The 9,196-nt window shown below is 38.3% G+C and overlaps 1 pseudogene across 1 annotated transcript; it reads right to left on the bottom strand.

The window, feature by feature from the left end:
• Nucleotides 1-953: 953 nt before the first annotated feature.
• LOC144648143 (contactin-associated protein 1-like) lies at nt 954-3,809 on the bottom strand (annotated as a pseudogene). The gene is made up of 3 exons (XR_013569664.1): nt 3,722-3,809; nt 3,065-3,439; nt 954-2,271 (listed from the first exon to the last, which is right to left on the bottom strand). The product of XR_013569664.1 is annotated as a contactin-associated protein 1-like (transcript).
• Nucleotides 3,810-9,196: the final 5,387 nt, after the last annotated feature.

Raw genomic sequence — 9,196 nt, 5'->3', positions numbered from 1 at the left:
TAATGGTAAGGCGTCGAACTTGAAATCAGATCTTCGGGACTGAGGGCGCGGGTTCGAATCCGGCTAGGTTTTTTTTTTTTTTTTTTTTTTTTCCTTATTTTTTTTTGGTGGGTTCGAATCCTGAGCCTTTCATTTTTATCGTTTTTCTTTTCGGATTAAAATAACACTGATTTCCACATAATACTCCCTGAAAAAGGTATTCAGGCTATAAACCTTTCATCGCCATCAGGGGCGCGCGGGCGGAGGGTTCGAATCCTCCTGCCGTTCGTTCTTCTTTTTTTTTTAATGCCCTCAAATAAATGTCCAAAATGCGACTATCCAATAATTTGTCGATGATTTTGAAAATAGCCTGCGCTTCCCAACGCTTTATACCTCTTTACGAACCTGAAAGAGCCGCCATCTTCAAAGCGGAGTAGACCCTGGGAACGAGGGTGTCGCGGCCATGCCCGTTACTAATTTTTAACAAATATATCTTCCTGCCTACTGTGGAAAATTGAATATGTACAATGTTCAACTTCAAATAATCCACTCCTTATTTATAACACCACCCCCCCCCCCCCCCCCGCCTCCCCAAGCCAGAGCTTCGCGAGGCCCTGCGAGTCACGTATTACTAGTTAATCGGATTATAACAGTGCTTCGTGTTAACGAAAACTTAATAGTTAAATCAAAACAACTTAGCTCATCTTTACGGCGGCATTGCTCACACTGAAGTGTGCTGAAGTCTTGTGTTATTATATAAAACAAATAGATTCCATTTTGCCGTGGGTCTGTTCAGTTATAGATCACAGAAGACGTCAAAATGTGGTATGAACATCAGTGACCCACTCGGCTAGCGCCTCGTGGGCCACTTCTCTGTTCATACCACATTTTGACGTCATCTGTGATCTATAACTGAACAGACGCACGGCAAAATGGAATCTATTTGTTAAACAGACAACAGGCATACAGTTTACTAAAAGTGGTGTTATATTAACTTCATTTTAATTGTGGGCTGGGCTCCACCGTTAAACATGTGTCAATGATTAGCGAGTAGGTTCGAGCAATAAGCAAAAAAACTTTTATAACTCGTTTGACATGATGTGGGGACCTAGCTCCCAAACAGAGAAACAAAGAAATAACTCAACAAACAGCGGCAGTTCTCTTAGGATGTCTGTGTAAGGCAATTGCCGCAACGTAGACTATTTTACACCGCTACGGACAATAGGATCCTAAAAAAATTACAACGCGCCAATAGAGTCGCTATCCTGTGTCAGTAAGTGAAAGCAAACATTCTCTCGGTTAAAAGAGAATTTAAAGAGATTACTGACAGAAGCGATCACTAAAACCGTCGCAGCTTGCTTGCAACCTTATTAAGAAATTTAAGGATGTAGAATGAAATTAAACTGATAAATCAACAGCTTGAAAAACTTAGACTCCAGTTTATTAGTCCTTTTGTGCTAGGTAGACTACAGTTGTCCACGAAGCTCTTACTTTTCACATTTTTCACTAAGTAGCCCAGAGTTCCTATAGTTTATAACACATTTGGGAAAAAATTAAAATCCTTTAGCAAGTAAAGCCCACAACTTCGTATCCTTGCTTGCTTTTTGGTCATTTTTGTAACTACAAATTTGTATCTTAGGTCATCGCACTTTCCTACATAAAAACCAATTACAATTTTTAAAATACTGAGTTTAACCAAACATTTTTCTAACTGAAAAGCCAAATAAAAGCTGCTGTGGCTTGTTCTTGTCCAGAGACCTACATCAAGATGTAAAAGTTTATGCTATACCATAGCATTTCAGTTTTCCCAGCGTGTGGTAACCTTGCTCGTTGTAGCCGCTTGTGCCTGTATCACCAAACCTGAGCTGTTTAACTGGCAGATGTGTCTTGTCAGTGAGGAGACCGCTGTCTTCACGCCACACCTGGTCATTCTTATCACAGTTACAAGGAAGGCTGAGGTCTGCACATGAGTTGGTCATCCCGCATGCGCACTTACCACTGCCAGGTGATGCTCCGCCCCAGTACGTCTTCTTAATAGAATCACGTGACATATATATATGATATATGAATGATAACACTCATACTTGATAAACTGTTCACAGTGTGAGGAGACACTGGTGAGACTCGCCAGCTGAGACAGACTCGCACCTGAGTAATGGATGTCACGTGAGTAACTACCTGGATTTTCATATCCCTGCATGTGCGTTCTGCTTTCACTGTCGTGACTGACCACAGTAACGCCAACTCCATTCTTGTCACTCATGTCACAATAAACTGTAAATGGTGCCAGGCCTCCCGGGCCATCAGGATCAATAAAGTAATTTCCGCTTACACTGCTACGTATTTTCGTATCGCAGAGCAGGAAACACGATCACGATAGCATTCCAAGCCATCTCCAGCGTAACCATGGTTACAGGTGCACGAATATGATTCACGTTCATTTGTACAGCTGGCATGCTGATGACACTCATTCGTCTGTCTTTCTCATTCATTTAGGTCTGTTGAACAGACAAGATGAGTTAAAACTAAGCATAACAATGAATGTAATATCGTCAAAGAGGCGTGTTTATTTGTAATGGTGCACAGAAAATTGAGGTTTAAATCGAGTCGAAAAAATTGATGTTAGTAATTCTCCTTACTGGTTGTCATACATTTCCTTAAAAGTAAGTATAGAGAGTTTGGTGTTAGATCAAGACAACATCAAATGATAATCATTCTTGAAATCATAGGTTAAATAACAATGTGTTAAATTTTTCCACCTTGTTCCTGGACACTCAAAACGTCCGTCAATAATTTGTGTTCGATTGTAAGGTGTGCAATTATTGGGCAGTTGTAAATAGTTTCAGTCATTTATGCCTCTCTTTAACCGTTGGATGGCTTATTTCGTTGTTTCAATACTAAGTTAAAATGTTTTCTACCAAAGCCTTAATTTTAGGTCTACTTTCTTCCAAAACGCGCAAGAAAACAGCGTGATAGAGCAACTTCAATTCAACTTATCACTGTATTTCTTGACTTGAAATATTTAAACACTACTTACTGTCTACGATTTCTGATTCAGCTTAATAAACACTGATTGACATCTTACCTTTCTTACAAGTATACTGATGACAATCGCTGCATCGCACGTCATTCCACTCGTAGCTGTGTTGCACACCAAGTGCGTGAACACAATCTTCTCCTCTGAAATTATTTGGCTGATTTTGTGTCCAAGCCGTAAAGTTTCCTTCTCCTCGATCCGCCCAAGTGAAGTTGCCTTCCACAAATCTATCATTCAACCCCAGCCAAGACTTTGCACCATTGTGTCGATGCTGCAAGTACACATTCTCTTCATTGCTGTTGACATCAACAAGGACGGAGTCTTCTTGTCGACATTTTTGCAATGCTGTGGTCCAGTTGGCACATGTTTGACTTGTAAAGTAGCAGAAGCCATTAAAATAGTCCCATCCAGGATCACAGATATCTGCAAAAATAGAAAACATCTGTTTGCCTTTTGTCTTAATAAGTGAAAGGGAGTTATTTCTTAGTTTTTCAGTGCAAAGTTAAAGAGTAATATTAAGGCTCCCCTACAGGTTTCATGGAACAAGGGAATATCCTCTTAAAATAATTGGGAACAAGGGAACTAAAAACCAAAAAATGCTAAATATCGACAAAATACTTTAAGGGAACAAAGAGGAAATGTTCCTGCGAACATGGAAACAGAGGCACCCTTCCTTCCCCTGTGTGGCCCTCAGTATTCACTAACCTGTAAGGACCACATAGCCAACTGACACTGGATCATATCTTGTTTCGTACAATTCTTTGACACAGGCTCTGAATCCAGAGGCGTTCATGTTCTGCAAATGCATAAAGTTAACAATAGGTGCCTGCTAAAACTACAACAACTACCACAATAACACCAATATCACTCAATAGTTGACGAGTGCCGCAAGGGCTGTTCCTTCTGCTCATTTTAAATTTTTATTCAGTATCATATCATTTTTAGAGATCATAATTCGATTTTTACACTTTTAGACCAACTATTTTTATAACGCACGAAATTTTAATCCCTCCAGTGGGAAGCAAGATTATGAACCGGAGGGCACCAGACCACACTCGGTTAATCCGTTTCTGTGACTTCCATACACTGTGTTTAAGCAAACTGCCACAAATAGCTAGCCAGCAATGATAAAGCAACTTGAAACAAATTATTGCATTTGCATCTGACTAAGGCTTTACCATTTATATTCAGTTGTCGATCAAGGCAGATTCGTACTTGAGCAAGCAACAGCTTCCAATTAAATATCTCACAGCCATTAACAGTGATAAAAATAAGTTTCACATTGTCACGAACTGATATGTTTCAGATCTGTTGTGTTACGACAGTTTGGAAAGATCAAAAGCATGCGATGTTTTAAGTTTCAGCTAAAATTCATTTACGAGATCATGGTTATCAGTTTTCCCGCGCTTTTAATTTAATACACGGCACGCGACCCACTTAAAGAGAGCATTTTAGCCTAATCGTAGGTTTCCGCTGACGAATTAAAAAGAAAAGCTGTTAAAACTGGAATGAGACCAAAGAAAAACAATGCACAACTAAAATGTTCTTGAGTAGGCTTAGTGACACACGTAAAAATATTAGCCTCCAAAAGAACATTCATAAGTAGCTGATAAAAGGATTCTACATTGAAGTATTTACTAATCCAACCAAATATTTCAAAGACTTTCAGCGACCTTAGGCCAGACAGGTTTTCTATTTTTGTATTCGCATGATGCGTTCTCGCACGTTCGAACAGATTTCACATGATACTCACACACGCAGAAGTGGCAATTGGACTTGTTTCTCTGGCTGTGACGTTCGACTCAAAACACTCAAAATTAATGCAGTTACCTCCAAAACACTCAAGTGGGGAAAACGTACAGCTTTCTGCGAAAAGACTCCTAGAAAAGGCTAACGTTACTTCCAGCCCCACCCTCGACCTAGTTATGCAATTTCCCCCATAAAGAATAATGTGATGAACTATTTGTTGAACGTTCCCTTTAAGTAGCTTAGACGGTGAATCTTCCATCGACCGTGAAGACAAAAACTATATTTGAATATCCACAATAATGAGCGTCAAAAGTCCTTGAGAGAGTTGGTTGGAATGTATTCTAAATTTAACAATCTCATTTTCCCACTTCAAATCGGTTGCAGCTTGTGAACCACTTCCCCTCCCCCTTTCCAAAGTTGTACACAAACGCGGCTAGTCTTGCAGCCAGTAAATCCAACATTGTTTCGGGGAGAGGGGGTATATCGAAGGGGTGAAAGGGAAAATTTGTCCACGGTACTAAAAAAATTCCGAATGTCTCAACACTTTTGGCGCTCATTGCAGTCGTACTCAGAGAAGTGAATACGGTCATCAGTGACGCAGCTGAAGCAGAGTAATATAAAATGTAAAACTTGCGACCTTTACCGCGTCAGAAACTTTAGTAGGTTTCGCCACTCTTCGGAAAAGGATTTTTGTAGCTAGAAAGCAAAGTTAATGGGTCGTGTACGCGTGTCCGCTTACCAAAAGTACTCTTTCCAAATCAAATCTCTCCTTTAACACGAGCCTGGTTTGTGTTGTTAATAACAGGAAAAAATGCCTGAGCTTTGATCTTTTACAGAAAATGAACCACAGAATATAATTTTATCTTTGATAAATGTTCTATGCTTCATGCGAAAAGAAAAACAATTAAACGCGCTATTCTGAAAGGGGGCGTGTCGACTTTAGTCTGTACTCGCTGCCGTTGTGTCGGCAAATTATTATATGCCTTTGAATTTCTGAAACATCACGAAAAGCTATATGATAAAATGACATTTAAGGTTTGGAAACATTATCAGCTCCTAACGATTGAAAAACAAGATCTTTGCACCGTGCATGTCTTTGAAATACTCGTAACCTCTTTAACAGCATAGATGTTTGCCTGGCTGTGTATAGAAGTCTCCTATTCCTTTTGCTTTAGCTTAAATTTACTTGACAAAGTGTTAAATGCTGCAAACGTAAGCGAAAACATGATGAGTAGAGATTTAAAGCTTTCGAGGTTTGTCATAAAATGAGGCCAGCCCAAAATGAAACACACAAAATTTAAGTTTCTTCGAAGTTGGAAAGAAACAGTGAGATTATTTGAAAGAAAGATTACCTTGAGTGTTCCTTTAAAGTTAATGTAAAGTACGTTTTTCCAGAACATGGATCACAGATGGCAGACTTATCATTAACTGTAAACGTGAGACTTCCTAGGATGGCCAAAACCAGCAGAACTGCAGGCGAAGGACGAGCATACATTCCCAAGCGCATCTTGTCGAGTCAGGAGGTGCACTGTTCTCTGGGCCTGTAAGAGTCTTAATTTATATCATCTCTTCAAATGCGTCTCATACGTAGGCAGAAATATTACGTTTCTTAGACAATACATTGTTTTTCAACTGGGTTTTTACAGGTCAGGTTAAAATAACTTTAAAGAAATCAAGCAAGGCACGATCGTGTGCGAAAATAACAGCACACAACTATCGAAGCAGAACACTTTATTAAATAACGCTTTTCTTCTTCTCTCCCGACTTTCTTCAATGATCACAAGTTTGTGTCTCTGTTTTTCCTATGGTTTTCATATCCTTCAGCTTTTTTCTACGTTTTTAGTTAAAAAAAATCAGTACTAAATTGGTTTTGAAAGTGTTATTTACTTGTGCTCTTATGTTATTTTCTTAACAACTAATGGATTTTTACGTCCTTTATGCGGGTTGATGATCAATGTTTGCACGCAAGGGTTCAAGTAACAGTTGCAATTACTTTTAACAAACTTTGATCGGCAAATTTTATCTATTAAAGTTATTCTTAGTCTTTTATCAGAATAAAATTTTAATGAAATTGTTTCAAAGTACAAAAAAAATGAAACGTTCGACTGTTTAATGAAAAAGGTAGACAAGTGACAGCTCCCGTTTTGACATTAAGTCGTGAAAGGATTCGAGGTAAATGCTAAATTCCAAGTTTACCGAAACCAACTAATTGCATGATGAAAGAAGTTTTAAAATGTAAAGAACATCCTTTGTTTAACTTACAAGATAACTGTCAAGTTAGAGACAATATGTCGCGCCAAAGCCCAAAAGTACTTTAAAAAAATTAAAACACTATTCGAGAAGAAACTAGCTATTACTGTTATACACACTTCGCACTGATCGTCCTGAAAATTTCTAGACAAGAGAACGCGGGAAATAAAAATAACAACTAAATAAACACATTTTCGGACGGCTACTGCACTTGTCTGTACATAAATGATCGTCATTTACCTCATGCAGACTGGGGGGGGGGGGGGGTTAAGGTTTTAAGGTTGTGTTACACGGGACAACTTGCAACAACGATTTTTTTCGCGTCAACTTTTCGTGGTATGTTAAACGAGTCATCTTTTCGCGCAACAACGTAAAAAATAGGTCACCAAGGGTGACATGAGTCTAATGCCGTATGGCATAGTGATACAGATTGCGCGGTTTTCGTAAGCCGGTTAAAATTGTTTAGAGGTTTGTGTTCGGGAGTTTAATTTAAAATGCTTATAGCAAGCTAGGGGCATCGTGGATGATTATGGATGAAAACGAAACAGTCATAAATGTTATATGCTTCACAAAATTTAAAGTATGTACAGGAGTTGATGTTACTTCTTCCGTATTGTCCGTAAAAGCAGAAACGATTAAACATTTGGACAAGATTGCGTGACGACTTACAAAAAGCATGTTCATTACAACAAGGGTTGAAGAACTTCACATCGTTTTCTTTCAGATTTTTCACCATTTTGATGATGACTCTTGAAACAGATTTTGCAATAAAAGCACTTGAAATAGTGACTGTTACTCCATTGTACTGTAAGCACTTAGTGACAGATTTTCCTAAAAACGGGTGTAAATGCTCACGTCAATATAATGATGACCTTTTGAACGCTGGAAACTAGGCAATTATTATCGAGCTACCATACACAGGAGCGAAGACTGTTTATCATGATGTACAAATTTCGCGAATCATCACTTCCATATCAATGTAACCATTTTATGATTTTTCTAGCTGTAAGAGGAACTTAAGATCTCTGAGAGTCGTAAAAGCATGAAATTCGATTTCAGTGTATGGCAAAGGCCGGGCGGGACAGTGTTATACTGCAAAGCGGCCAAACAAACGCATTTTGATTTAGTCGCGTAACTTGATTTACATTTATCCATGAACATCTTTTATTTTTGAAGGTTTTTGTTTGCACTGTAAAGAAAAAATTGGTCAAAATTCGAATGACTTAAATACAAAATACGAGGTAAAGTTTTCTCTTTTTTAAAACAAAATAAATATTTGGTCGCATTGTGTAAATAAACGCGAGTCGCCGTCGAAATATTTTTTCTCAAAGACGTCTTGCTTTTTAAGCAAGACGAAAACACAAGTGCTTAACTGAACTGAAAACGAAGATTTATTTTCACAAAAAGCTTACAAATGTCTTAACTGGAAAATTATTACGTCCTGTTCAAGTGTTGAATAATCGTGACTTGAGAAAGAACTTTTAATTATGCGTGGGAACACGTGTCGCTGATTGGCTGTTTTTAATTGAAACTAATCGTGCGTGTCCGTACGGAGTCCGTTCTTGCAGCTGATCATTGTTTTCTACATTACAGCGAACGATTATCGATCCCGAACCATTCCCTTGGGATTGCTAACAGCTTTTTTCATATAACAAAGAGTCTAATGCGCATGCGCAAAGCGCACGCAAGCATTAGACTCAACAAGCAGCTATTTCAAAAAGAAATAGTGTTTCGTTTCCAGATTGCGGAAGGGTGAGAATAGTGTAACACTAAGGAGAGATGGGTTTGTGGTTTACTTTAATTTGGAGAAAGTCCTAGTGTATGTTGAATTTGCCGAATTTATGCACGAGTGAAGAATGAAAAGAAGAACTTCATATTCAGTTTAACACCTACTGTCCATTTTATGTAAAGGAGACATAAACTACGTCCTGATGCAGTTTGGCTTTCAAGAGTTCAAGTAACACACAAATATTTCTCTTTATAGAAATAGCATGTGTCTTTCTCTCCAAATTAAGTTAAGTGAAAGGAGCTTGTCTTTATCGTTTTTACTCATCCAGTGAAAATTAAAATGATTTTTTTTATTTCTGCAGAACACTTTTTGCTTAAAAATGGCACCTGATAGCATAACTTTGAATGTTACATGAATGGAAAAATAACTTACAGAAAATATTTAAATTCAGT

Source organism: Oculina patagonica, chromosome 4 (genome assembly GCF_052425735.1).
Source record: "Oculina patagonica isolate OP01 chromosome 4, crgOcupat, whole genome shotgun sequence".
NCBI classification, from domain to species: Eukaryota; Metazoa; Cnidaria; class Anthozoa; order Scleractinia; family Oculinidae; genus Oculina; species Oculina patagonica.
This window is presented reverse-complemented; position numbering and strand designations above follow the sequence as displayed.